The 4,933-nt window shown below is 45.6% G+C and overlaps 1 long non-coding RNA gene across 1 annotated transcript in view; it reads right to left on the reverse strand.

Moving 5' to 3' along the window:
• Positions 1-64: 64 nt before the first annotated feature.
• LOC107181891 overlaps positions 65-4,933 on the reverse strand; it is an 8,918-nt gene continuing 4,049 nt past the window's right edge. The window contains exons 2-3 of the long non-coding RNA XR_001512600.1: positions 3,455-3,663; positions 65-315 (exon numbers count right to left, since the gene is read on the reverse strand). This is a non-coding gene — a long non-coding RNA (uncharacterized LOC107181891). The remainder of the gene's footprint in view (positions 316-3,454; positions 3,664-4,933) is intronic.

The raw sequence follows: 4,933 nt of genomic DNA on the forward strand, positions 1-4,933 counted from the left end.
CTATGATGCACACTGACCACCAGGGGACAGACCCTCAACCACAGTGGGAGTGCCACTTGGCTAGAAGGCTGTGGTGGGAGCCTCTCTATGGGACACTGCTCGAGGGGTCCCGGACTGGGAAAGGGCGCAGGCCTGGATGAGGGACCCCTCCGCCCCCCGAATGCACGAATGCTGTGCACTGGGCCTCTAGTATTTAAAATAAAACAGGTTGAAAGTTTATTCAGGGTAATTAGATTTTTTAAATTCTCAAACTTCTCCCTGGTTCACAGCCAGAAGACTGCTCCTCAGCTCGGCAGATAAAGGGAAGTTTATCTCCTGGAAAATGTGAATTAAAAACACTGCAAAATCCGGGACACCAGGCACAGCAGAGGACAGGGGACTTGACCAAAGACAGAAGAATAAAACCTGAAAAATGAGGGCCCAAACCTCTTCCTCGGCTATTAAAAACACTGTGCAGGAAGCTTATACCGCTGCTCATGGAGAAAATGAATGTGCCCAGAAAAAATAGAAACATAGAAACATTTGAGGAGCCCCCAGTTAAAATCCCTGGATGGGGAAGTCTCCCAGTTGAAAATTCACTCAGGCACATTCTTTTTAATGCCTAAGTCTTAAATAGGAGCAGTCATTGAAGGCAAGCCTCCAACTTGAAAGAAGTCAAAGCTAACAAATTCAGGAAAGGGACAATACAGGGAGTGGAAGAAAAAAATGCAGGCAAAGATAAAAGAAGATAAAGTGTCCATGTGAAGATAAGAGCAAAGCATGTAGAATATAAAAATATAGCTCAGATTTTAAAATTCAGTAGAAGACTTAGAAGAGAAAGTTGAGTCCTGGCTGGGCCGCTCAGGCGGTTGGAGCATCGTCCATACACTGAAAGGTATGGGTTTGATTTCCAGTCCAGGCACATACCTAGGTTGGGGGTTGAGTGCCTGGTTGGAACACAAACAAGAGGCAACCAATGAATGCTTCTCTCCCTCGTCACGTACCTTTTAATTCCCAGCATAGTCAATGAAAAAAGACATTAATTTTAATACTAAAATGTAAAATACCAGGAATAAAGAGATCCTAACAATAATAATAATCATCACAAATGTTTATATAATGCATACTCTTTGCCAGGGACTGTTATAAGTGTTTTATATGTATTAACTCATTTAAAATTCCAACAACCTCATTTGTCAATAAGGAAGCTGAGTTGTTGAGAGATTAAAAAATTTGGCCAAGCCCCACTGGCTTGGCTCAGTGGTTAGCACTGACTTATGAACCAGGAGGTCCTGGTTCAATTCCCAGGCAGGGCATATGCCCGGGCTTTGGGCTGGATCCCCAGTGTGGGGCATACAGGAGGCAGCTGATCAATGATTCCCTCTCATCATTGATGTTTCTCTCCCTCCCTCTCTGAAATCAATAAATATATTGAAATCAACAAAAAAAATAAATTTGCCCAAGGTTACACAATCAGTCTTCTAGGCAGTGTGACTCCGAAGTCCAAGCTTGTATTCACTATGCTCTCCTATAATCTTCTGGGGAGAGGGGAAGATCATGTACAAAGGTTCTGGGATAAGAATCGTATCAATTCCTGGGTTCAATTCCTGGTCAGGGCACATGCCGGGGTTGTAGGCTGGGTCCCCAGTAGAGGTCGTGCAGGATGCAACCAATCAATGATTCTCATCATTGATGTTTCTCTCTCTGTCTTCCTCTCCCTTCCTCTCTGAAATCAATAAAAAATATTTTTTTAAAAAGAATGTTATCAGCGTTCTCAATAGCAAATTGGAAGCTAAAAGCCAATGAAGGAATGCCAAGGGGAAATGATTTTCTAAAATGTATCATTTTATTCCTAGCCACATTTTTCAAAAATGTAGAAAAAAGGTATTTTTAGACATGCTATGTATCAAAGGGGTTTCATCCCATGCACTCTTTCTCAAGAAACTACTGGAAGATGTGCTCCAGCAAAAGAAGGGAGCAAACCAAGAAAGAAAAAAACATGGGGTTCAGGAAATCTAACCTAGCCAGGGAGAGAGGTGAAAGGCGCCATCAAGGTAGATGCTGGAGAGCAAGTCCATGCTGGAACAGGAGCCTGGAAGGCTTCCAGAAAAAGGAAAGTGGAACAGATACGGTACTGATGCATTTCATGTTGTGAAAAGTTGTGTTGGAAGGCTAATAGAAGATGTGAAAAGAATTAGTGATAATTATATATATTAAACACACACACACAAGTGGGTCCTAGAGCAAATGAAGCCTGAAACGTTGCTAAAGGTAAGAGGACAAAGTGAACCTGTCCTACTTCGGGCACATCATGAGAAGGCGGGGCTCTTTGGAAAAGACAATAACGCTGGGGAAAACAGAAGCAGCAGGAAAAGAGGAAGACCAAAGGCGAGCTGGATTGACTCCGTAAAAGAAGCCACATGAGTGAACAAGAGCTGAGAAGGGCTGTTGAGGGCAGGACTCTGTGGACATCACTCATTCAAGCCAGGAGTTGGAGCTTAATGGTACTTAACAACAGAGAAAACTAGCAAATGGAAGAGAAGAATGAGGCCCATCAACTAGTCGAAAATAAAACCTTGTATAACAAATAAAATGTGATCACATATAGTACTCAGCAATAAATTTTTACATAGCTAATGATGCTAATATTACCTAACGAAAATAACTAAGTTAACTTGATTGATTAAATCCAGTTTCAGCTCACATAAAACCTCCTCATAAAAGCCGTCTCTGACTTTTGCCAACACCTAGCTACTCTCCCTATTTAGTGGCTTCATACCTTTTACCCTAATTTGTACTTATCTTGAGAATGTATTAGTTTACTTTATAATTGTCTGTCTCTGCTAGCATGTGGGCTCCAAGATGGCAGGGGATGTTCTGTATCCCCAGCACCTACAACAGTGTCTGGTCATAGGAAGTGTTCAGAATATATTCAATGAATGAATGAAGTACACATTGGGGACCCTAGCACCCTCTATTGTGACACTTCCCTTGCTCTTGTCTCCTAGCAGTGGAAGCTGATCTCCTTGAGGAGGCTTTGGAAAAGAAATTAGGACCTTGGTCCTGATTATCCCTTTACACGGCTCTCTAACTGTTCATTTTCCAACTTGAGGTGGGCAGTGGAAAGGGAAGGAAAATGACTGGATGCCTCCTTGGCCTGGGCCCTCTTAGTTAACTTAGAAAGGATGAGGAGTTGAGAGCAAGGGAAGCATCCAACTTTTCCTCGGGGAGGGGCTGGGCGTCAAAATGGAGGTAGCAGTAGTGGAGGTGACAGGGCCTTGGGTGGAAACTAGAAATGAATCACAGGTACAAGCCCGGGTGGGAAGCCGTGAGGAAGAGGAAGAGGAAGAGAAGGAAAAGGGAAGCTGAAGGAAGAGAAAGAGAGAGAGACAGACACACCAAGGAGGATGAAGAGAAGGGACAGGATGACAGAAGGAAAGGCAGTGACTCGGTGACCTCAGCCCACACCACGCACCTGTGAGTGGCTTCCTTTACTTCTACTGCTTTGTTCTCCAGCTGCTGCCGCCTCTTCCACTCCAGGGTCCCCAGGGGGTGGGAGACTGGTTCCCCTTGCTGAGGAGCATTGAGGAGTGCTGGTGAGCTGCAGCTGTGCCTTTCTGGGTGATCTCAGACAAGCCGTGGGTCCCAGTTTTCTCATCCATAACATCGGTGCAGCCACACCACCTGTGGCAGGAAGTCAGGGAGGGGGTCCCATGAGATGTGCTTGTATAAATTAGTATTTATTTGATCTACTCAAGTACCAGGCCCTGAGGAAACGAAAGCCTGACACTGCTTCTGTTCCCCAGGAGATCCAGTGTAGGACATCTAGAAAAGGGACACCAGTCACCCCCAACTAAGGTGAAGGTGGTCAGTGCCATGAGAGCTAGAGAGCGTGAAGTGCTAGAGAAAATACAGTTCTGTCCTCTGGAGGAAGTTCTGGAGGACTTCCCAGGGGAGGTGGCTTTGAAGCAGGGCTCTACAGGATGGGTGGAATTTGGATTGGGATATGCAGAGAACTGAGCTGTGTGAACAAAGGCAGGAAGGGGGAGGGTGGGAATATCCAGCTGGACTTCAGCATGTGTGTAAGGGGGCAAGGCTGGGCAAGTAAGTTGGGGAAGAGCCTCTAAGAGTGTTGGAGACTCACCCTGAATGGGCTAAGCTAGAGATTCCTAAAAGCCCTTGTCATGACTCGCCCTAAAACATTTGTTTTCTTAAATATATTTTATTGATTTTAGAGAGAGAGAGACAGACACACCAATGATGAGAGAGAATCATTGACCAGCTGCCTCCTGCGCACCCCCTATTGGGATCGAGCCCGCAATCCAGGCATGTGCCCTTGACTGGAATCGAATCCAGGACCCTTCAGTCCGCAGGCCTACACTCTATCCACTGAGCCAAACTGGTTAGGGCTCCCCCTGAAACATTTAATAAGAGCAAACTTTTGTTTTAATCCTACCCAAGGATATGTCTTACTGATTTTAGAGAGAGGGGAAGGTGAGTGTGTGTGTGTGTGTGTGTGTGTGTGTGTGTGTGTGTGTGTGGTGGGGGGGAGATATCGATGTATGAGACAAACATCGATCGGTTACCTCCTGTACCCACCCCCACCAGGGATCAAACCTGAAACCTAGGTAGGTGCCGTGAGAGGGAATGGAATTGGCAACCTTTCAGTCCATGGGATGACACTCCAATGAACTGAACCACCCTGCCAAGGCAAGTACAAACATTTTTAATTATAGCAAAATGCCTTCTCACATCTCCAAGTTCAAAACCAACAAGGCCTATGGCTCTACCTCCAATAAGAATAGCACTGTGATAGGTTAGGGATAGAACCATGAACAGCCCTGGGATCTCAGACTGTCTCAGGTTCTCCCACCCCCATAGCACCCACCCAGCTTATGGGCCTCTGCTACTTTGTTCTCCAGCTGCTTCTGCCTCTCCCACTCCGGGGTTTCCC

This window comes from Myotis davidii, unplaced genomic scaffold (genome assembly GCF_000327345.1).
Source record: "Myotis davidii unplaced genomic scaffold, ASM32734v1 scaffold3134, whole genome shotgun sequence".
Classification (NCBI taxonomy): Eukaryota; Metazoa; Chordata; class Mammalia; order Chiroptera; family Vespertilionidae; genus Myotis; species Myotis davidii.